The following is a 25,613-nucleotide window of genomic DNA, read 5'->3' on the forward strand; positions in this document are numbered from 1 at the left end:
AGTGAAGGAAAGGTGGAAAATGCAAGGGCCATGCGTACCACTTAGTTTTTCCCTTGGGAGTGCCAGGCCCTGCTTCCTCGCTGACGTTTTCTGTTACTCACCCCCCCCTCGCAGCTTGCTCAAAGGCCTGCGCCCAGAACCCCTACTGTTTCAGAATCTAGAGAGCAGGGGTGCGGATGGAAGGGTGGCCATAAGGACCGCTAACTGTTCCTCTCTAGTTGACTCAGTCAACCAGGCAAGGATTCACTGAGACCTGATGAGATATTTACAGTTCTCTCATCACTGCAGCAACAGGGTAGGCAGACCAGGAGTGAGGCCTGGGGGTGAGGCTAGTTCCGCATGACCTACAGAAGAGACTTCAGGATGTTTCAGTGCATACTTGTATCTCTGAGCCTCCACTGCATCATCTTCAAAATGAAAGAGTTGAGCTAAACGGTACACCCAGTATTTTAATTTTTACTTGTTCTTTTTGCCCCAGAAGTCTTGGTCCTACAGACGATATCAATTTATTTTTTGTAGCAAGAGAGAGTACTGTTCACCTGAACCTATGGTTCCCTATTTGAGGGAAGGGACTTTAGGATTTTCAGGATTGAATTGACCTTAGAGCAAGATAAATCCAGCCAAACTCATACACTCCTAGAGCGTTCTGTGAACATTTCAATCCTTGTATATCAGAAACTAGAATTTTTTGGGGGTGTTAAATTTCCATTGATAGATAGATTTGAAGTATGCGGAAGAAGCCAGTTTCTCCAGCCTTAGAAATGGTTCTGGAGGAAAGTTTTGCAATCTTTAAAGTGTCTATGAGACACAGAGAAAGACCATGATTCTGAAGGAGCAACTCGGTCCCACCATTCTTTAACATCTTACCTTCATCTTCAAATTAACGCATTGAATAAGTTAAGGTTTGGATTCTTTTACAAAGTTTTTCTTTTTATATAATCATAGCCTAGAGATGACACAGCTGTACTTTCCTCCCACGCAAAATTAGTTCCTTGACTTTTACTCTGATTCCTTTGTCCTTCCTTTTTCCATTGGAAACAAAAGTTGAGCAAGACTCAAAGGAAAACAGAATATGACTCAGAGGCATCCGTTTCCTCTAGAATATTTGGAAGGTTTCACTTGGCAACTTCAGATAGAGGAGAAAGGTGAGCCTTTCCCTCATTGTGTTCTTAAATGTTCAGTCAATCATACTTTAACTTGAGTCCTGTCCCATTTCAGAGGATTATACATCTGTTTTGTCCGACTGCCCAGAGGTTTTGAGAATGGGTGCATTTTCAAAACCAAACATAATAAAAAAAGTAGAAAATTCACACAGAACTTCTGAAAGAAAGACTAAATTGTTTTCTTGATTTCCAATAACTATGGTACTTTTTTTTTTAACATCTTTATTGGAGTATAATTGCTTTACAATGGTGTGTTAGTTTCTGCCTTATAACAAAGTGAATCAGTTATACATATACATATGTTCCCATATCTCTTCCCTCTTGCATCTCCTCCCTCCCACCCTCCCTATCCCACCCTCTAGGTGGTCAAAAACCGCCTAGCTGATCTCCCTGTGCTATGCGACTGCTTCCCACTAGCTATCTATTTTACGTTTGGTAGTGTATATATGTCCATGCCACTCTCATTTTGTCACAGCTTACCCTTCTCCCTCCCCATATCCTCAAGTCCATGCTCTAGTAGATCTGTGTCTTTATTCCCGTCTTACCCTAGGTACTACATGACCTTTTTCTTTTTTTTTTTCTTAGATTCCATATATATGTGTTAGCATACAGTATTTGTTTTTCTCTTTCTGACTTACTTCAATCTGTATGACATTTTCTAGGTCCATCCACCTCACTACAAATAACTCAATTTCGTTTCTTTTTATGGCTGAGTAATATGCCATTGTATATATGTGCCACATCTTCTTTATCCATTCATCTGTTGATGGACACTTAGGTTGCTTCCATGTCCTGGCTATTGCAAATAGAGCTGCAATGAACATTTTGGTACATGACTCTTTTTGAATTATGGTTTTCTCAGGGTATATGCCCAGTAGTGGGATTGCTGGGTAGTATGGTAGTTCTATTTGTAGTTTTTTAAGAAACCTCCATACTGTTCTCCATAGTGGCTGTACCAATTCACATTCCCACCAGCACTGCAAGAGTGTTCCCTTTTCTCCACACCCTCTCCAGCATTTATTGTTTCTAGGTTTTTTGATGATGGCCATTCTGACCGGTGTGAGATGATATCTCATTTTAGTTTTGATTTGCATTTCTCCAACGATTAATGATGTTGAGCATTCTTTCATGTGTTTATTGGCAATCTGTATATCTTCTTTGGAGAAATGTCTATTTAGGTCTTCTGCCCATTTTTGGATTGGGTTGTTTGTTTTTTCGTTATTGACCTGAATGAGCTGCTTGTATATCATGGAGATTAATCCTTTGTCAGTTGCTTCATTTGCAAATATTTTCTCCCATTCTGAGGGTTGTCTTTTGGTCTTGTTTATGATTTCCTTTGCTGTGCAAAAGCTTTTAAGCTTCATTAGGTCCCATTTGTTTATTTTTGTTTTTATTTCCATTTCTCTAGGAGGTGGGTGAAAAAGGATCTTGCTGTGATTTATGTCATAGAGAGTTCTCCCTTTGTTTTCCTCTAAGAGTTTTATACTGTCTGGCCTTATATTTAGGTCTTTAATCCATTTTGAGTTTATTTTGTGTATGGTGTTAGGGAGTGTTCTAATTTCATTCTTTTATATGTACCTGTCCAGTTTTCCCAGCACCACTTATTGAAGAGGCTGTCTTTTCTCCACTGTATATTCTTGCCTCCTTTATCAAAGATAAGGTGACCATATGTGCGTGGGTTTATCTCTGGGCTTTCTATCCTGTTCCATTGATCTATATTTCTGTTTTTGTGCCAGTACCATACTATCTTGATTACTGTAGCTTTGTAGTATAGTCTGAAGTCAGGGAGCCTGATTCCTCCAGCTCCATTTTTCTTTCTCAAGATTGTTTTGGCTATTCGGAGTCTTTGTGTTTCCATACAACTTGTGAAATTTTTTGTTCTAGTTCTGTGAAAAATGCCAGTGGTAGTTTGATAGGGATTGATTTGAATCTGTAGATTGCTTTGGGTAGTAGAGTCATTTTCACAATGTTGATTCTTCCAATCGAAGAACATGGTATATCTCTCCATCTATTTGTATCATCTTTAATTTCTTTCATCAGTGTCTTATACTTTTCTGCATACAGGTATTTTGTCCTTTTAGGTAGGATTATTCCTAGATATTTTATTCCTTTTGTTGCAATGGTAAATGGGAGTGTTTTTTTGATTTCACTTTCAGATTTTTCATCATTAGAGTATAACAATGCCAGAGATTTCTGTGCATTAATTTTGTATCCTGCTACTTTACCAAATTAATTGAGTAATGCTCGTAGTTTTCTGGTAGCATCTTTTGGATTCTCTATGTATGGTATCATGTCATCTGCAAACAGTGACTTTACTTCTTTTCCGATTTGGATTCCTTTTGTTTCTTTTTCTTCTCTGATGGCTGTGGCTAAAACTTCCAAAACTATGTTGAATAATAGTGGGGAGAGTTCTCAACCTTGTCTTGTTCCTGATCTTAGTGGAAAAGATTTCAGTTTTTCACCATTCAGGACTACGTTGGCTGTGGGTTTGTCATATATGGCTTTTATTATGTTGAGGAAAGTTCCCTCTATGCCTGCTTTCTGCAGGGTTTTTATCATAAATGGGTGTTGAATTTTGTCAAAGCATTCTCTGCATCTATTGACATGATCATATGGTTGTTTTCCTTCAATTTGTTAATATGGTGTATCGTGTTGATTGATTTGCGTATATTGAAGAATCCTTGCATTCCTGGAATAAAACCCACTTGATCATGGTGTATGATCCTTTTAATGTGCTTTTGGATTCTGTTTGCTAGTATTTTGTTGAGGATTTTTGCATCTATGTTCATCAGTGATATTGGCCTGTAGTTTTCTTTCTTTGTGTCATCGTTGTCTGGTTTTGTTATCAGGGTGCTGGTGGCCTCATAGAATGAGTTTGGGAGTGTTCCTCCCTCTGCTATATTTTGGAAGAGTTTGAGAAAGATAGGTGTTAGTAACTCTTCTCTAAATGTTTGATAGAATTCACCTGTGAAGTCATCTGGTCCTGGACTTTTGTTTGTTGGAAGATTTTTAATCACATTTTCAATTTCAGTGCTTGTGATTGGTCTGTTCATATTTCCTATTTCTTCCAGGTTCGGTCTCGGCTGGTTGTACATTCCTAAGAATTTGTCCATTTCTTCCAGGTTGTCCATTTTATTGCCATAGAGTTGCTTGTAGTAATCTATTATGATCCTTTGTATTTCTGCAGTGTCAGTTGTTACTTCTCCTTTTTCATTTCTAGTTCTATTGATTTGAGTCTTCTCCCTTTTTTTCTTGACGAGTCTGGCTAAGGCCTTATCAATTTTGTTTATCGTCTCAAAAACCAGCTTTTACTTTTATTGATGTTTGCTATGGTTTCCTTCGTTCCTTTTTCATTTATTTCTGATCTGATCTTTATGATTTCTTTCCTTCTGCTAACTTTGCGGGGTTTTTTTTTTTTGTTCTTTTTTCTCTTATTGCTTTAGGTGCAAGGTTAGATTGTTTATTCGAGATGTTTCCTGTTTCTTAAGGTAGGATTGTATTGCTATAAACTTCCCTCTTAGAACTGCTTTTGCTGCATCCCATAGGTTTTCGGTTCTCGTGTCTCCATTGTCATTTATTTCTAGGTATTTTTTGATTTCCTCTTTGATTTCTTCACTGATCATTTCATTATTAACTAGTGTATTGTTTAGCCTCCATGTGTTTGTATTTTTTTCAGATCTTTTCCTGCAATTGATATCTAGTCTCATAGCGTTGTGGTCAGAAAAGATACTTGATATGATTTCAATTTTCTTAAATTTACCAAGGCCTGATTTGTGACCCAAGTTATAATCTATCCTGGAGAATGTTCCGTGAGCACTTGAGAAAAATGTGTATTCTGTTGTTTTTGGATGGAGTGTCCTATAAATATCAATTAAGTCCATCTTGTTTAATGTATCATTTAAAGCTTGTGTTTCCTTATTTATTTTCATTTTGGATGACCTGTCCATTGGTGAAAGTGGGGTGTTAAAGTCCCCTACTATGAATGTGTTACTGTCGATTTCCCGTTTTATGGCTGTTAGTATTTGCCTTATGTATTGAGGTGCTCCTATGTTGGGTGCATAAATATTTACAATTCTTATATCTTCTTCTTGGATGGATCCCTTGATCATTATGTACTGTCCTTCTTTGTCTCTTGTAATAGTCTTTATTTTAAAGTCTATTTTGTCTGATATGAGAATTGCTACTCCAGCTTTCTTCTGGTTTCCATTTGCCTGGAATATCTTTTTCCATCCCCTCACTTTCAGTCTGTATGTGTCTCTAGGTCTGAAGTGGATCTCTTGTAGACAGCATATATATGGGTCTTGTTTTTGTATCCATTCAGCCAGTCTGTGTCTTTTGGTGGGAGCATTTAGTCCATTTACATTTAAGGTAATTATCGATATGTGTGTTCCTATTCCCATTTTCATAATTGTTTTGGGTTTGTTATTGTAGGTCTTTTCCTTTTCTTGTGTTTCTTGCCTAGAGAAGATCCTTTAGCATTTGTGGTAAAGCTGGTTTTGTGGTGCTGATCTCTCTTAGGTTTTGCTTGTCTGTAAACATTTTAATTTCTCCAATAAATCTGAATGAGATCCTTGCTGGGTAGAGTAATCTTGGTTGTAGGTTTTTCTCCTTCATCACTTTAAATATATCCTGCCACTCCCTTCTGGCTGCAGTTTCTGCTGAAAGATCAGCTGTTAACCATGGGGATTCCCTTGTGTGTTATTTGTTGTTTTTCCCTTGCTGCTTTTTATTTATTTTATTTTTTTATTTTGCAGTACACGGACCTCCCACTTTTGGGGCCTCTCCTGTTGTAGAACACAGGCTCTGGATGCGCAGGCTCAGCAGCCATGACTCACAGGCCCAGCCGCTCCGTGGCATGTGGGATCTTCCCGGACCGGGGCATGAACCCATATCCCCTGCATCAGCAGGCGGACTCTCAACCACTGTGCCACCAGGGAAGCCCTCCCTTGCTGCTTTTAATATGTTTTCTTTGTATTTAATTTTTGATAGTTTGATTAATATGTGTCTTGGAGTGTTTCTCCTTGGATTTATCCTGTATGGGACTCTCTGTGCTTCCTGGACTTGATTACCTATTTCCTTTCCCATATTAGGGAAGTTTTCAACTATAATCTCTTCAAATATTTTCTCAGTCCCTTTCTTTTTCTCTTCTTCTTCTGTGACCCCTATAATTCGAATGTTGGTGTGTTTAATGTTGTTCCAGAGGTCTCTGGGACTGTCTTCAGTTCTTTTTACTCTTTTCTCTTTATTCTGCTCTGCAGTTGTTATTTCCACTATTTTATCCTCCACGTCACTTATCCGTTCTTCTGCCTCAGTTATTCTGCTATTGATCCCTTCTAGATCATTTTTAATTTCATTTATTGTGTTGTTCGTCATTGCTCGTTTCATCTTTAGTTCTTCTAGGTCCTTGTTAAATGTTTCGTGCATTTTCTCTATTCTATTTCCAAGATTTTGGATCATCTTTACTATCGTTATTCTGAATTCTTTTTCAGGTAGACTGCCTATTTCCTCTTCATTTGTTAGGACTGGTGGGTTTTTACCTTGCTCCTTCATCTGCTGTGTGTTTTTCTGTCTTCTCATTTTGCTTCTCTTACTGTTTTTGGGGTCTCCTTTTTGCAGGATGCAGGTACATAGTTCCTGTTGTTTTTGATGTCTGTCCCCAGTGGCTAAAGTTGGTTCAGTGGGTTGTGTAGGCTTCCTGATGGAGGGGACTAGTGCCTGTGTTCTTGTGGATGAGGCTGCATCTTGTCTTTCTGGTGGGAAGGTCCACGTCTGGTGGTGTTTTGGGGTGTCTGTGGCCTTATTATGACTTTAGGCAGCCTCTCTGCTAATGGGTGGGGTTGTGTTCCTGTCTTGCTAGTTGTTTGTCATAGGGTGTCCCGCACTGTAGATTGCTGGTCGTTGGTTGAAGCTGGGTGTTGGTGCTGAGATGGAGATCTTTGGGAGATTTTCGCCGTTTGATATTACCTGGAGTTGGGAGGTCTCTGTTGGACCAATGTCCTAAAGTTGGCTCTCCCACCTAAGAGGCGCAGCACTGACTCCTGGCTGGAGCACCAAGAGCCTGTCCTCCAAACGGCTCAGAAGAAAAGGGAGAAAAAGTAGAAAGAAAGAACATAAAATAAAGTAAGATAAAGTAAAGTTATTAAAATAAAAAGTAATTATTAAGAAAAAAAAATTTTTTTAAAGTAAAAAAAAAATGGACGGACAGAACCCTAGGACTAATGGTGAAAGCAAAGCTTTACAGACAAAATCTCACACAGAAGCATACACATACACACTCACAAAAAGAGGAAAAGGGGAAAAAATCATAAATCTTGCTCTCAAAGTCCACCTCCTCAATTTGGAATGATTCGTTGGCTATTCATGTATTCCACAGATGCAGGTTACATCAAGTTGATTGTGGAGCTTTAATCTGCTGCTCCTGAGACTGCTGGGAGAGATTTCCCTTTTTCCTCTCTGTTCGCACAGCTCCTGCGGTTCAGCTTTGGATTTGGTCCCACCTCTGCGTGTAGGTCGCCGGAGGACGTCTGTTCTTCGCTCAGACAGGACAGGGTTAAAGGAGCAGCTGATTCGGGGACTCTGGCTCACTCAGGCCGGGGGGAGGGAGGGGTCCGGAGTGCGGGTCGAGCCTGCGGCGGCAGAGGTCAACATGACATTGCACCAGCCTGAGGCCGCCGTGTGTTCTCCCGGGGAAGTTGTCCCTGGATCACGGGACCCTGGCAGTGGTGGACTGCACAGGCTTCCGGGAGGGGAGGTGTGGAGAGTGACCTGTGCTCGCACACAGGCTTCTTGGTGGTGGCGGCAGCAGCAGCCTTAGCATCTCATGCCCGTCTCTGGGGTCCGTGCTGTTAGCCGCGGCTTGCGCCCGTCTCTGGAGGTCCTTTAAGCAGTGCTCTTAATCTCCTCTCCTTGCGCACCAGGAAACAAAGAGGGAAGAAAAAGTCTCTTGCCTCTTCGGCAGGTCCAGACTTTTTCCCCGACTTCCTCCCGGCTAGGCCTGGTGCACTAACCCCTTCAGGCTGTGTTCACGCTGCCAACCCCTCTCCTCTCCCTGCGCTCCGACCGAAGCCCGAGCCTCAGCTCCCAGCCCCTGCCCGCGCTGGTGGGCGAGCAGACAAGCCTCTTGGGCTGGTGAGTGCCGGTCGGCACCGATGCTCTGTGTGGGAATCTCTCCGTATTGCCCTCCGCACCCCTGTTTCTGCGCTCTCCTCCGCGGCTCCGAAGCTACCCACCTCCACCACCCACAGTCTCCGCCCATGAAGGGGCTTCCTAGTGTGTGGAAACCTTTCCTCCTTCACAGCTCCCTCCCGCTGGTGCAGGTCCCGTCCCTATGCTTTGCCTCTGTTTATTCTTTTTTCTTTTGCCCTACCCAGGTACGTGGGGAGTTTCTTGCCTTTTGGGAGGTCTGAGGTCTTCTGCCAGTGTTCAGTGGGTGTTCTTGTAGGAGTTGTTCCACGTGTAGATGTATTTCTGATGTATCTGTGGGGAGGAAGGTGATCTCCGTGTCTTACTCTTCCGCCAACTTCCTCAACCCTCCTATGGTATCTTTTAACCATAACTTGAGTCAAAGAATTAAGTCTTGAACTGAAAAACACTTCTGTGTTTGTTCCCTTACACAAATGCTTACATAATTTTGCTTTACACATAACCTTTCTCTGCAAATTTATAGTAACTGAAAGTAATTTCCAGAAAGTCAAATAATTCCTCACAACATCTCTATGAAGTATATTTAGAGAGAGGTTGGAATAGTTGTTTTTCAAACAAAAAGTAAAGGCAAAGAAGGATGAGGTGATAGATTAAGACTACACAGTCAATCACTGTTTATACTAGTTTATAGCTTAGTTCCTTCATTCAGGAAATATTCCATAATATTCCCATTAGTAATCTAGTTCTTCATATATTAGGATATATTTCTTGTGTTTCGTCTTATACTCCTGTCCTTTTTAAAAAACACAAAATTTTTTATTGTCTCACAGTTCTAGAGGCTTGAAATCCGAGATCAAGGTGTCAGCAGTGTTGATTCCTTCTGAGAGTTGTGAGGAAGTCTCTGTTCCAGGCCTCTCCCCTAGCTTCTGGTGGTTTGCTGGCAATCTTTGGTGTTCCCTGACTTGTAGAAGCATCACTCTGATCTCTGCCTTGATGTTCACAGAGTGTTCTCCCTGTATGTGTGTCTGCCTTCAAAATTTCCCTTTTTTATAAGGATATCAGTCATATTGGATTAGAACCCACCCTAATGACCTCATTTTAAGTTTATTTCCTCTGTAAAGACCCTATCTCCAGGGACGAGGGGAAGATGGCGGAAGAGTAAGATGCGGAGATCACATTCCTCCCCACAGATACACCAGAAATACATCTACACATGGAACAACTCCTACAAGAACACCTACTGAATGCTGGCAGAAGACCTCAGACTTCCCAAAAGGCAAGAAAGTCCCCATGTACCTGGGTAGGGCAAAAGAAAAAAGAATAAACAGAGACAAAAGAATAGGGACGGGACCTGCACCAGTGGGAGGGAGCTGTGAAGGAGGAAAGGTTTCCACACATTAGGAAGCCCCTTCGCGGGCGGAGACTGCGGGTGGCAGAGGGGGAAAGCTTTGGAGCCGCGGAGGAGAGCGCAGAAACGGGTGCGGAGGGCAAAGCAAAGAGATTTCCGCACAGAGGATCGGTGCTGACCAGCACTCACCAGCCTGAGAGGCTTGTCTGCTCACCTGCCAGGGTGGGAGAGGCTGGAAGCTGAGGCTTGGGCTTCGGTCGGAGCGCAGGGACAGGACTGGGGTTGGTGGCGTGAACACAGCCTGTAGGGGGTTAGTGCACCACGGCTAGCTGGGAGGGAGTCTGGGGAAAAGTCTGGAACTGCCGAAGAGGCAAGAGACTTTTTCTTCCCTCTTTATTTCCCAGTGCATGAGGAGAGGGGATTAAGAGCGCTTCTTAAAGGAGCTCCAGAGACTGGCGCGAGCCGCAGCTAAAAGCGCAGACCCCAGAGATGGGCATGAGACGCAAAGGCTGCTGCTACCGCCACCAAGAAGCCTGTGAGCGAGCACAGGTCACTATCCACACCCCCCTTCTGGGGAGCCTGTGCAGCCTGCCACTGCCAGGGTCCCGGGATCCAGGGACAACTTCCCCGGGAGAATGCACGGTGCACCTCAGGCTGTGCAACGTCACGCCGGTCTCTACCGCCGCAGGCTTGCCCCGCACTCCAGACCCCTCCCTCCTCCCAGCCTGAGTGAGCCAGAGTCCCCGAATCAACTGCTCCTTTCACCCTGTCCTGTCTGAGCGAAGAACAGATGCCCTCCGGCGACCTACACGCAGAGGTAGGGCCAAATCCAAAGCTGAGCCCCGGGAGCTGTGCGAACAGAGAGGAAAAAGGGAAATCTCTCCCAGCAGTCTCAGGAGCAGCAGATTAAAGCTCCACAATCAACTTGATGTAACCTGCATCTGTGGAATACATGAATAGCCAACGAATCATTCCAAATTGAGGAGGTGGACTTTGAGAGCAAGATTTATGATTTTTTCCCCTTTTCCTCTTTTTGTGAGTGTGTATGTGTATGCTTCTGTGTGAGATTTTGTCTCTATAGCTTTGCTTTCACCGTTTGTCCTAGGGTTCTATTTGTCCATTATTTTGTAGTTGCTTTTCTCTTTAAAAATTTTTTTTTTCTTAATAATTATTTTTTATTTTAATAAATTTATTTTATTTTATCTTTAATTTATTTTCTTTCTTTCTTTCTTTCTTTCTTTCTTTCTTTCCTTCCTTCCTTCCTTCCTCCCTCCCTCCCTCCCTCCTTCCTTTCTTCCTTCCTGCCTTCCTGCCTTCCTTCCTTTCTTTCTTTCTTTCTTCCTTCCTTCCTTCCTTTCTTCCTTTCTTTCTTTCTTTCTTTTTTCTTTCTTTCTTTCTACTTTTTCTCCCTTTTATTCTGAGCCATGTGCATGAAAGGCTCTTTGTGCTGCAGCCAGGAGTCAGTGCTGTGCCTCTTAGGTGGGAGAGCCAACTTCAGAACACTGCTCCACAAGAGACCTCCCAGCTCCACATAATATCAAATGGCAAAAATCTCCCAGAGATCTCCATCTCAACACCAGCACCCAGCTTCACTCAATGACCTGCAAGCTACAGTGCGGGACACCCTATGACAAACAACTAGCAAGACAGGAACTCAACACCACCCATTAGCAGAGAGGCTGCCTAAAATCATAATAAAGCCACAGACATCCCAAACACACCACCAGACGTGGACCTACCCACCAGAAAGTCAAGATCCAGCCTCATCCACCAGAACACAGGCACTAGTCCCCTCCATCAGGAAGCCTACACAACCCACTGAACCAACTATAGCCACTGGAGACAGACACCAAAAACAATGGGAACTACAAACCTGCAGCCTCAAAAAAGGAGACCCCAAACATAGTAAGACAAGAAAAATGAGAATACAGAAAAACACAAAGCAGATGAAGGAGCAAGGTAAAAACCCACCAGACCTAACAAATGAAGAGGAAATAGGCAGTCTACATGAAAAAGAATTCAGAATAACGATAGTAAAGATGATCCAAAATCTTGGAAATAGAATAGACAAAATACAAGAAACATTTAACAAGGACCTAGAAGAACTAAAGATGAAACAAGCAATGATGAACAACACAATAAATGAAATTAAAGATACTCTAGATGGGATCAATAGCCAAATAACTAAGGCAGAAGAATGGTTAAGTGACCTGGAAAATAAAATAGTGGAAATAACTACTGCAGAGCAGAATAATGAAAAAAGAATGAATAGAACTGAGGATAGTCTCAGAGACCTCTGGGACAACATTAAACGCATCAACATTCGAATTATAGGGGTTCCAGAAGAAGAAGAGAAAAAGAAAGGGACTGAGAAAATATTTGAAGAGATTATAGTTGAAAACTTCCCTAATATGGGAAAGGAAATAGTTAATCAAGTCCAGGAAGCACAGAGAGTCCCATACAGGATAAATACAAGGAGAAATACGCCAAGACACATATTAATCAAACTGTCAAAAATTAAATACAAAGAAAACATATTAAAAGCAGCAAGGGAAAACAACAAATAACACACAAGGGAATCCCCATAAGGTTAACAGCTGATCTTTCAGCAGAAACTCTGCAAGCCAGAAGGGACTGGCAGGACATATTTAAAATGATGAAGGAGAAAAACCTACAACCAATATTACTCTACCCAGCAAGGATCTCATTCAGATTTGATGGAGAAATTAAAAACTTTACAGACAAGCAAAAGCTGAGAGAGATCAGCACCACCAAACCATCTTTACAACAAATGCTAAAGGAACTTCTCTAGGCAAGAAACACAAGAAAAGGAAAAGACCTACAATAACAAACCCAAAACAACTAACAAAATGGGAATAGGAACATACATATCGATAATTACCTTAAATGTAAATGGACTAAATGCTCCCACCAAAAGACACAGACTGGCTGAATGGATACAAAAACAAGACCCATATATATGCTGTCTACAAGAGATCCACTTCAGACCTAGAGACACATACAGACTGAAAGTGAGGGGATGGAAAAAGATATTCCAGGCAAATGGAAACCAGAAGAAAGCTGGAGTAGCAATTCTCATATCAGACAAAATAGACTTTAAAATAAAGACTATGACAAGAGACAAAGAAGGACAGTACATAATGATCAAGGGATCCATCCAAGAAGAAGATATAAGAATTGTAAATATTTATGCACCCAACATAGGAGCACCTCAATACATAAGGCAAATACTAACAGCCATAAAATGGGAAATCGACAGTAACACATTCATAGTAGGGGACTTTAACACCCCACTTTCACCAATGGACAGGTCATCCAAAATGAAAATAAATAAGGAAACACAAGCTTTAAATGATACATTAAACAAGATGGACTTAATTGATATTTATAGGACATTCCATCCAAAAACAACAGAATACACATTTTTCTCAAGTGCTCATAGAACATTCTCCAGGATAGATCATATCCTGGGTCACAAATCAAGCCTTGGTAAATTTAAGAAAATTGGAATTGTATCAAGTATCTTTTCCGACCACAACACTATGAGACTAGATATCAATTACAGGAAAAGATCTGAAAAAAATACAGACACATGGAGGCTAAACAATACACTACTTAATAACGAAGTGATCAGTGAAGAAATCAAAGAGGAAATCAAAAAATACCTAGAAACAAATGACAATGGAGACACGATGACCCAAAACCTATGGGATGCAGCAAAAGCAGTTCTAAGAGGGAAGTTTATAGCAATACAATCCTACCTTAAGAAACAGGAAACATCTCGAATAAACAACCTAACCTTGCACCTAAAGCAATTAGAGAAAGAAGAACAAAAGAACCCCAAAGTTAGCAGATGGAAAGAAATCATAAAGATCAGATCAGAAATAAATGAAAAAGAAATGAAGAAAATGATAGCAAAGATCAATAAAACTAAAAGCTGGTTCTTTGAGAAGATAAACAAAATTGATAAACCATTAATCAGACTCATCAAGGAAAAAGGGAGAAGACTCAAATTAATAGAATTAGAAATGTAAAAGGAGAAGTAACAAGTGACACTGCAGAAATACAAAAGATCATGAGAGATTACTACAAGCAACTCTATGCCAATAAAATGGACAACCTGGAAGAAATGGACAGATTCTTAGAAATGCAAAACCTGCCAAGACTGAATCAGGAAAAAATAGAAAATATAAACCGACCAATCACAAGCACCGAAAGTGAAACTGTGATTAAAAATCTTCCAAAAAACAGAAGTCCAGGACCAGATGGCTTCACAGGCGAATTCTATCGAACGTTTAGAGAAGAGCTAACACCGATCCTTCTCAAACTCTTCCAAAATATAGCAGAGGGAGGAACACTCCCAAATTCATTCTACGAGGCCACCATCACCCTGATAGCAAAACCAGACAAGGATGTCACAAAGAAAGAAAACAACAGGTCAATATCACTGATGAATATAGATGCAAAAATCCTCAACAAAATACTAGTAAATAGAATCCAAGAGCACATTAAAAGGATCATACACCATGATCAAGTGGGGTTTATTCCAGGAATGAAAGGATTCTTCGATATACACAAATCAATCAGCGTAATACACCATATTAACTAATTGAAGGAGAAAAACCATATGATCATCTCAATAGATGCAGAGAAAGCTTTCGACAAAATTAAACACCCATTTATGATAAAAACCCTGCAGAAAGTAGGCATAGAGGAAACTTTCCTCAGCATTATAAAGGCCATATATGACAAACCCACAGCCAACATCGTCCTCAATGGTGAAAAACTGAAACCATTTCCACTAAGATCAGGAACAAGACGAGGTTGCCCACTCTGACCACTCTTATTCAGCATAGTTTTGGAAGTTTTAGCCACAGCAATCAGAGAGGAAAAGGAAATAAAAGGAATCCAAATCGGAAAGAAGAAGTAAAGCTGTCACTGTTTGCAGATGACATGATACTATACATAGATAATCCTAAAGATGCTACCAGAAAACTACTAGAGCTAATCAATGAATTTGGTAAAGTAGCAGGATACAATATTAATGCACAGAAATCTCTGGCATTCCTATACACTAATGATGAAAAATCTGAAAGTGAAATCAAGAAAACACTCCCATTTACCACTGCAACAAAAAGAATAAAATATCTCGGAATAAACCTACCTAAGGAGACAAAAGACCTGTATGCAGAAAATTATAAGACACTGATGAAAGAAATTAAAGATGATACAAATAGATGGAGAGATATACCATGTTCTTGGATTGGAAGAATCAGCATTGTGAAAATGACTCTACTACCCAAAGCAATCTACAGATTCAATGCAATCCCTATCAAACTACCTCTGGCATTTTTCACAGAGCTAGAACAAAAAGTTTCACAATTTGTATGGAAACACAAGAGACCCCGAATAGCCAAAGCAATCTTGAGAACGAAAAACGGAGCTGGAGGAATCAGGCTCCCTGACTTCAGACTATACTACAAAGCTACAGTAATCAAGACAATATGGTACTGGCACAAAACCAGAAATATAGATCAATGGAACAGGATAGAAAGCCCAGAGAGATAAACCCACGCACATATGGTCACCTTATCTTTGATAAAGGAGGCAGGAATGTACAGTGGAGAAAGGACAGCCTCTTCAATAAGTGGTGCTGGGAAAACTGGACAGGTACATGTGAAAGTATGAGATTAGATCACTCCCTAACACCATACACAAAAATAAGCTCAAAATGGATTAAAGACCTAAATGTAAGACCAGAAACTATCAAACTCTTTGAGGAAAACATAGGCAGAACACTCTATGAGATAAATCACAGCTAGATCCTTTTTGACCCACCTCCTAGAGAAATGGAAATAAAAACAAAAATAAACAAATGAGACCTAATGAAACTGAAAAGCTTTTGCACATCAAAGGAAACCATAAACAAGACCAAAAGACAACCCTCAGAATGGGAGAAAATATTTGCAAATGAAGCAACTGACAAAGGATTAATCTCCAAAATTTATAAGCAGCTCATTCAGGTCAATAACGAAAAAACAAACAACCCAATCCAAAAATGGGCAGAAGACCTAAATAGACATTTCTCCAAAGAAGATATACAGACTGCCAACAAACACATGAAAGAATGCTCAACATCATTAATCATTAGAGAAATGCAAATCAAAACTTCAATGAGATATCATCTCACACCGGTCAGAATGGCCATCATCAAAAAATCTAGAAACAATAAATGCTGGAGAGGGTGTGGAGAAAAGGGAACACTCTTGCAGTGCTGGTGGGAATGTGAATTGGTTACAGCCACTATGGAGAACAGTATGGAGGTTCCTTAAAAAACTACAAATAGAACTACCATATGAGCCAGCAATCCCACTACTGGGCATACACCGTGAGAAAACCATAATTCAAAAAGAGTCATGTACCAAAATGTTCATTGCAGCTCTTTTTACAATAGCCAGGACATGGAATCAACCTAAGTGTCCATCAACAGATGAATGGATAAAGAAGATGTGACACATATATACAATGGAATATTACTCAGCCATAAAAATGAATGAAATTGAGTTATTTGTAGTGAGGTGGATGGACCTAGAGTCTGTCATACATAGTGAAGTAAGTCAGAAAGAGAAAGACAAATACCATATGCTAACATGTATATATGGAATTTAAGAAAAAAGAAATGTCATGAAGAACCTAGGGGTAAGACAGGAATAAAGACACAGACCTACTAGAGAATGGACTTGTGGATATGGGGAGGGGGATGGGTAAGCTGTGACTGAGCGAGAGAGTGGCATGGACATATATACACTACCAAACGTAAAATAGATAGCTAGTGGGAAGCAGCCGCATAGCACAGGGAGATCAGCTAGATGGTTTGTGACCACCTAAGGGGGTGGGATAGGGAGGGTGGGAGGGAGGGAGACGCAAGAGGGAAGAGATATGGGAACTAATGTATATGTTCAACTAATTCACTTTGTTATAAAGCAGAAACTAACACACCATTGTAAAGCAATTATACTCCAATAAAGATGTAAAAAAAAAAAAAAAAAAGACCTTATCTGCAAATAAGATCACATTCCGAGGTAGCAGGGTTGGGACTTCAATATATGAATTTGAGAGGGGGGATACAATTCAATACAGATACTATGTAATAAAATAATAACAAAAGCACATGTTCATTTATTGTTAATAGATTCATTTAAAAGTATTTATTGAGGACACACTGCATAGAAAGCACTATGTTCATATGCCTTTTAAAAGGATAATTTTACCCCAATATTTTCCTGATTCCTCCCAGTGTACATTCCAAACCTATCCCATCATATAGTATCAGGAGGGAGCTTCAACTACTCTGACCCAAAAGCATAGAAGAGCGAAGAGCTAAGGGAAGTAAAAAAAAGTTAACAAAAGTCCAAAAAAAGCACAGCAGAATGATTTTTTTACCATCAGCTATAATAAAGCAAAATGAGAGGTTTCCTAAACAGGACCCCATTTTCCCCTGCCTCCATTTAAGCAATGACTTTTACATAAGACTTTCTGTGGCATTTCTCTTTTTGTAATTCCTGATTCAGAATAAAATTGGAATTAATGACTGGGTAACTTCAGAAGATCAATAACTTATTATACCTGAAATATCTATTGTTAAAACAGTACAATACTCTCCTATCTAAAGTTAGAGGATAAAAGATTTCTCAAAGTAGAAGGACTCTAGAGATATCTGCTTCAGGGGACAGGTAGGTTCCATCCTATGTTGTTTTAATATAGGTTTTATTATTGCTTGGGTATGGTAAGGCCAACAGATCACGAGATGACTGCCATTGAAAAGATACTTTGTAATGTTCACAGATTCCAGTAGAAGCGGGTATATGATGCCATGGGGGTCAGGTTAGGACTTCAGCACATGAATTGGAAGCACCAAAGTTGGGCAAGAGGGAGTGAGAGAGGGGAGAACTGTGAGCAAGATCTGTGGGAGGGAACAGGCAAACCAGGGTAAGCACGTTTAGGATTGACTACTTTGAATAATTTCAGCAGATATTATTCTTGATCATCACCCATCTAATCCAACCTTTCCTCCTAAATATGAAAGTGATGCTCAGAGAGGTAGACTGACTTGCCCAGCTCACATAGCTTGTTAGTTATGGGTCTGGAAATACAACCCAGATGTTTCGACTCCCAGATTAATGTTCCCTGCTAAGCATACTTGCTACAAACTACTCATAGAACAGAGGTTCTAGGTGTAGACAGTAGTATGATTCCAGCCCAGGCCCCCACAATGTCCCCAGCATCGCCTGTAGTTTTTGGAGAGGACACCTCTTGTTCTGGGATCTATCATTGCTTAATTATTCCCATGCAGACTGCTGCAAGTCCTTCTACAGGCTGTGACATCCTTATAGGTCTGTTCTTTTCATGACCATCGTACATTCCCTCCTTTGTTGATAAAGCTCCAAGCCCGATCAGAGCCCTCTGCAACCCATCTAGACCAGTTTCTTTTCTCCCAGGGAACCTGGACAGCATGAAGAGAGTACTGGAGAGTCCACCTTCTGGTCCTAATTAGTTACTGATTCTTTCATCAGATTTTCTTCTGATATTCAGCTCTTCACAGCAGTTTCTCCTCTTGAGCCTCCCTGTCCTGGCTGCAGCATTAGTATTAGTCTCCTCCACAGTCAAAGAGATCCTGAGATAGATATTTTGTGACTTCTTGAGGGAAAATATTTCTTAGTCCTTTAGAATAACACCCAATGTCCTGAGCTGTAGAGAGGGCAGAATTTTGACTGTTCAACACTATTTATTCACTTTTTGTCTATCAGGTAAGCATGCAGTAATGGGCATGTACTATATGTAAGGCAGTTCTCTAAATATGCTGGAGTTGGAAAAAAATGGGTAAGAAAATGTTCTTACTATTAAAACAATCTAAAGGGAGAGATCAAATAAACAGTGGCAGAACTAGGATTATGTGGCAAAGACTGGCTAGCTGGTCATCCAACCTGTTTCCTTTTCATCCTTGATACAGTGTTAGATTAAATTTCTCAGCCTCCCATGCAGTTATCTGAGGCTAAATTACTGAGTTCTAGTCAAAGAATGGTAAGCTGAAATGCTATGCACCCATTTCATGTCTGGCCCATACAGACAATAAACATTGGAGAGGGTATGGAGAAAATGGAACCCTCATACACTGTTAGTGGGAATGTAAATTGATACAGCCACTATGGAGAACAGTATGGAGGTTTCATAAAAAATTAAAAATGGAACTACCATATGACCCAATAATCCCACTACTAGGCATATACCCAGAGAAAACCATAATTCAAAAAAACACATGCACCCCAATGTTCATAGCAGCACTATTTACAATAGCCAGGACATGGAAGCAATCTAAATGTCCATCAACAGAGGAATGGATAAAGAAGATGTGGTATATACATACAGTGGAATATTACTCAACCATAAAAAGGAATGAAATTGGGTCATTTGTAGAGACATGGATGGACCTAGAGAGTGCCATACAGAGTGAAGAGTGAAGTAAGTTAGAAAAAACAAATATCATATAATAACACATATGTGGAATCTAGAAAAATGGTATAGATGATCTTATTTGCAAAGCAGAAATAGAGACACAGACATAGAGAACAAATGTATGGATACCAAGCGGGAGAGGGGTGGGGTGGGAGGAATTGGGAGACTGGGATTGACACATATACATTATTGATACTATGTATAAAATAGACAACTGATGGGAACATACGGTAAAGCATAGGGAGCTCTACCTAATGTGGTGACCTAAGGGGAGGGAAGTCCAAAAGGGAGGGGATAAACATATGTGTATGGCTGATTCATTATATTGTGCAGTGGAGGCTAACACAACATGGTAAGGCAACCATACTCCAATAAAAATTAATTAGAAGAAAAAACTCACTTTAAAAACTGAAAAATCCTTCATTGCTCTTTCCTTTTCTTTCAGCTTGATGCAGATGAACATAGCAACATTGGAAGGCACATCTTAAAGATGGAAGAGCCACCAGATGGCAGGATCCTGGGTCCCCGAATCACCACTTGGAAGAGAGCAGCACATCAATCAAGAATACACATTTGGGGGCTTCCCTGCTGGCGCAGTGGTTGAGAGTCCGCCTGCCAATGCAGGGGACATGGGTTCGTGCCCCGGTCCGGGAAGATCCCACATGCGGCGGAGCGGCTGGGCCCGTGAGCCATGGCCGCTGAGTCTGCGCGTCCAGAGCCTGTGCTCCGCAACCAGAGAGGACACAACAGTGAGAGGCCCGCGTACAGCAAAAAAAAAAAAAAAAAAAAAAAAAAAAGGAATACACATTTGGACCTTTCTTGAGTGAGAACTAAGCAAGCTTCCATTGCATTTAAGCCTTTATAGATTTGGGGATTGTTAGTTACAGCAGATAGCATTATCTAAACTAATGCAGGGTAGAATCCAAATCTCCTGACTCCTAGTTCAGTTCTGTTCCCTCCAAACCACAAATCCACATGATAGTATTATAATACCCAAATTTTAACCCTAATAAATATATAAATCACATTCTAAGTCATCTAAGAGTATTAATACATGAAGAATCAAAATAAATTGGTATTAAGAAGGGGCATCTGCAATGCACGTAGTTCTGTGTGAAACAATGGAGAAGGATGACTCTGAGGAACAAACCCAGAGTCCAGTTTATGACAAGGTTAGTGCTTGAGGCACTGATATGCCATTTCTGCATTCCAAGGTTAGGCAGAGTATTCTGAGGGTTATAACAGGCAGTTTCCCCTGGCTGATCTGGATGTGGCATGCTATAAACCCACATCTCCCAAGGCTCGTTGAACTCCCAAATGAAATTGGGAGTTCAAACAAAATTGCCAAGTATGAGTGATTCCCACAGTAGGTCACAAACTATTTAGACATATGGCTGAACCTAACTGCCTTCTCAGTGCAACTGACAGACACTGAAAAGGCCCACAAGAAATGGCAGGCCAGAAGCAAGGGCAAACCTATGAAGTAGACATAAGTTTTCTTTAATATATTAAAACTTACCTTTTAGAAACTCTCTCCACCCTCCTCACACCTACTTTCTGGAGCCTCAGTATGTGCATTCTCCCAACTAGATGCCCAGGGTCCCCAAATTTAGCACTTTTTCCTGGCCCTCCCTTTTTGGGTATCACTACCCACCTCACCTTTTATTCACATATTTAAAAAACCTACCCAAATTATGAGCTAAAAAAACTAAAGTGGGAGTGGGGGGTGTCCATAGGCTACAGGTGTTACACTGCCTAGAAGGGAACCTAATCCATTACATCTGTCTGCAATTAGCTGGACAACACCTTGGGTCCAAAAGGAGAAGATACAATTTAGAGACTTGTCAAAGGACTAGCGATAGGAGAGTGCAGAGATCTAGGTAACAATGTCATGGCTGCCTGGGGTAGGTTCCATGGAGAAAGGCTGCGATAGCTTCCTCAGGAGGAGAAAACCTTGCAAAAGAGAATTGAGAAAGTGTTAGAGCAAATATTGCCTGTTCTGCTTAAGAACAGTCCTGATTTTATGGCATCTTTTCCCCAAGAAAATATGCATAGACAAAAATAGTCAACGGCACACACCCAAGAGAATTGAACAGATAATATACTTTGCACAATGCAAGTTGCAAAATGCCAAAGTTCTTCTTGTGCTGTAATATTCAGCATCAATAGTTAAGAATGCTCTGGGTAAGTTATTTGCCTGACTGAAGAAACAGTGTCCTGTTTTCTTGTAAATAGTTTGAGAGGGTGGAAATAATGGTTCTTGTAATTTTGTCTTATTTTTTATAGGATACTTGATTCTGTTTGAGGCTAGCTTATGAATTTGGGCTTGTTCTGATTTATAAGTGACCTTTGGATGAGTCTGCAATTGTTCCTGGAATTTATACCACAGGGATTCCCTTTCTGTCCTCCTTAGTTAATTACTCAACATATCACACATAAATGCGATGGAAAGGCAAACAAACACTTAAATTACTTTCCAAAGGAAGCTTATGTTGCAAAATATTTGAACTACATCCATCTTGTGGGTTTCTTTTGTCTAATTCAAGCATTTTTTCATAATTTAGCCTTCCTGATAAATTCTTACTCAAAAGCACTTAAGCTTATTGTTCCTTTTTCAGAGTACTGGTGGCAACCCAATACCCATTCAGATGTTGCCTCTGACTTTAAGGTTCAGTAACCCCACCACACTATTTAACTAAATGCTTCATGTGAAAGGTCACCCCTAAGACCCCTGGTCCTAAGAGGGGAAAAGTCCCTGCTCTGCTAACATGTTGGTTTCTAAGATCCAATATGGCAATTCTGCGTCCTTTCTTTTCATGGAATATTTCAGAGGTAAGAAATGAGGAGAAGCTGCTTCTTGAAGCTATGGAGGATTGTCCTCTTGGTGACCTGAATGACAAATGTGGGTAACACAGGCAATGGGAAAGTGATCTGCCCTCCAGGATGTCAGCAGATGTCCTCCTGGATACGTCATCTGTATTGCATTAACAACACATGGAAGTTGTTTTCCACAGCTCAGAGCTTTGCCCCAAACTTGGCACCAGGTCAGTTCCATACTGGATAATTATTGGGGAACTTTTTGCCTTCAATACCACTGTCATTATGCCACTTCCTTGCTCAAAAATATCCCATGGTTTGGTAGTGCAATTGTCTGAATATTGTGCTTCCCCCCACAACCCTGCCATTCATATGTTAACTCCTAATCCCCAAGGTGATGGTATTAGGAGATGGGGCCTTTAAGAGGTGATTAGATCTTGAAGGACGAGCCCTCATGGGTGGGGTTAGTACCCTTATAAAAGAGGCCTGAGAACGCTCCCTTCCCCCTTTACACCGCGTAAGAGCACAGCGAGAAGGTACTGGCTCTGAACCAGAAAGTGGGCCCTTACCAAAACTGAGCCATGCTGGACCCTCATCTTGGACTTCCCAGCCTTCAGAACTGTAAGAAATGAATTTCTGTTGTTTATAATTCACCCAATCTATGGTATTTTGTTATAGCCTCTTGAACTGAGTAAGACTGGTGGGCAGAGTAATGGTCCCTAAAAGACGTCCGTGTTCTAATCCCCAGAACCTGTAAATGTTACTGTACATGGCAAAAGGGCCTTTGTACATGTGATAAAAGTAAAATACCTTGAGGTGGGGAGATTAATGTGAATTTTCCAGGTGGACCCAATATAATCATGAGTCCTTAAAAGCAGAGAATCTTTTCCAGCTGTGATGAGAGAGCAAGAGCGAGAGCAAAAGCAAATGAAAGAGGAGGGGAAATGTGCTGACAAAAAAAGGGTCAGAGAGATGAGGCGGAAGAAGGAGAGATTTGAAGCATGAGAGGGACTCTCAACGGCCTGCAAAGCCACCCTCACTGTTATCACCACACCTTTTCTCACACTGTTTCTTCTCTGCTTCTCACATCTGAATCTTCGCAATCTATGGTCTGCGTCCCAATCTGGAACAAAGCCAATTCCAACCCATAGTGTTTCTTCTACTTCTGCACTCCTGCACCACTTACTGCTATACTACGTTGCACACCTAGCACAGAGATTCTCAAACTTACTGGTCTAAGGATGTCTTTACATTCTTAAGAATTATTAAGGGTTCCAAAAATCTTCTGTTTATGTGAATTATACCTATATTTACTGTATTAGGAATTAAAAGAAAGAAATTTCTCAAGCAATTATTTATTACTTTATTTTTAAATAACAATAACAAGCTCACTTCATGCTAACATAAATAACATATTTTAGTAAAGATAGCTGTATTTTCCAAAACAAGAAAATTTAATAAGTGTGGCACTGTCTCCCAGTTTTGCAAATCTCTTTGATGTCTGGCTTAATAGAAGACAGCTGTATTCTCAGTCTGTGTTCCATCTATTGCTATATATTGTTTTGGTTAAAGTATTTGAAGACAAATTCTGGCCTCAAACAGACTGCAGTCGTAAAAGGGAAATTATTTTAAAAGCGTTTCCAGATAATTCTAGATATTCTTCTTTGATATTACACCAAAACTCGATAAGTGGTAGTTTCTTAAAGGTTAACTGCAATGTAGAATCTGAAACTATATCAATGAGTCATTTACTACTCTGTTACGTTAAAATCCATTGATTTCCCTTGCACTTTGAATGGAATTTTTTGTAGCATACATGATTGGCCATTTGGAAAATACTGGTTTATGGAGTTAGGCAAATCTTACAAGTGTTGAAACAATTTCATTATGCAATATGAAAAAATCACATTTGTTAAAATCACCACCAATATCATCCAAAAAGTATTTATGTATTGAGAAGCTATCAAGTTTGTAGTGGTGAATAGAAGATTTTAGAACTTCTAATTTTGAGAGCTTGAATTTTATTGTCAGCAAATACTGTCAGTTGTTTTCCTTGATGTGACATGCTTAGTTCGTTCATTTTTAAAAACTGCTGCCGAATATGCAAGTCTGAAAACCCAAACTGACCCAGTTTGTCAGTCTTTGTTTCATGAAAAAAAGTAGCAATTCCCGCTTACAACCGAAACTTCACTGAGGGAAGGCATTGACATCCAATATCTTTGCCCTCAGACTTCCAGTAGGACACAGATTTTTCTACAAGTGAGCATTAAAGGTTCAAAGTATCTGTCCAATATTCCTTCAGTTAGAGCAATCAAATCCACAGGCATGTGCCAACTCTAAGAGAAGGGAATGATCTTCCCAGAGAGACCTTACTTAGTACAACAAGATAGCTGAAGGCAAAATCACGCTGACCTTCTAGTTTTTTCCTGTAGTCTCTCCTCCTAAGTGATACAGATTAATTACAGGAGAGCATAGGAAGAAGGGGAAGCTTTCCCATGGGCCAGGTGGCTAAGGCTGAGGTGAGATAGGCCTTAAGAGCAAAAGGAAGATGAGCTCTGGAGGTGAGTTCCAGTAGGACAAACTGAACTGAAGCTATGGGCTTCCTAACTTCATTTCCCATCTCTTCCCATTATGTTCTTTAAGAACACCTGACCCCAATCAGAGATATGTAATCACCGGAAAGGAATCAACATAAAACACAGATTAGGATGGGGAGGTGGGGAAAGGTAGGGGAGACAAATACAAGGAAGATAAAGAGAGAATTAATTAAAGAAAAAGATACATAGTTCAAATCATTATAATTTCAAAGAAATTTGAAACTTAAAAAGGCTCAATTAGAGATAACAAGAAGGTGTAAAACAATGAAGGATAATAAGGAAATTAATAGAGCAAGTTGGAAGAGCGAAGAAAAATAAGACATTAGAGGAAAATCATAATGAAATAATAAAAACATTGAATAGAGTGAGTACAATTTTAAATGACGCATAGAATATAAAACAGCCTGTGGAAGAGTATACAGAGAAAATGAAAAAAAAGATATCTGTAACTTACAGAGGAGACAATAGACAGGTAAAATATACAAAATACCCCATATTCCTAAAGAACACACACACACACACAATCAACAAAGATTCAGAAAGCTACGAGAAAGAACCCTCCTGAAATAAAGATGTGAATCTGTAGGTAGGAAAAAACTCATGCCCAATGCCAAGAAAAATTAATACAAAAGATTGCTGTGACACATTCTGATGAAGTTACTGAACTTTAAGGGTAAAGAAATAATATAGGCATCCAAGCAGAAGAAGTTTAACATTAAAGTGGGAAATTGAGTTTTCCTCAAACTTGTCCACAGCAACTGTTGATACCAGAAAATAATGGAACAGTCTCGAAAAAAATCTCAGGGAAGTATGAATTTTATGCCCAAATAAGTTGCTTTTCAAATATAAAGGGAAGAGGCATTCTCAAGCATGCAAAAACCTACAGACTACAGCACCCATAATTTGTTCATCAAAAAAAGAAAAAACTTCATGAAAATGAAACCAGGCCAATAAGATATGAATTAAAATTTAAAACTTGGGAATAAAGAAACTGTGGTTTAAAAGCCAACT

At 40.2% G+C, this 25,613-nt stretch overlaps 1 long non-coding RNA gene across 1 annotated transcript in view; it reads left to right on the forward strand.

Moving 5' to 3' along the window:
* Window positions 1-20,743, forward strand: part of LOC132531369 (uncharacterized) — a 40,874-nt gene extending 20,131 nt beyond the window's left edge. Inside the window, exon 4 of the long non-coding RNA XR_009544075.1 lies at window positions 19,634-20,743. This is a non-coding gene — a long non-coding RNA (uncharacterized LOC132531369). The remainder of the gene's footprint in view (window positions 1-19,633) is intronic.
* The last annotated feature ends 4,870 nt before the right edge of the window (window positions 20,744-25,613 follow it).

Source organism: Lagenorhynchus albirostris, chromosome 1 (assembly GCF_949774975.1).
Source record: "Lagenorhynchus albirostris chromosome 1, mLagAlb1.1, whole genome shotgun sequence".
Lineage (NCBI taxonomy): Eukaryota > Metazoa > Chordata > Mammalia > Artiodactyla > Delphinidae > Lagenorhynchus > Lagenorhynchus albirostris.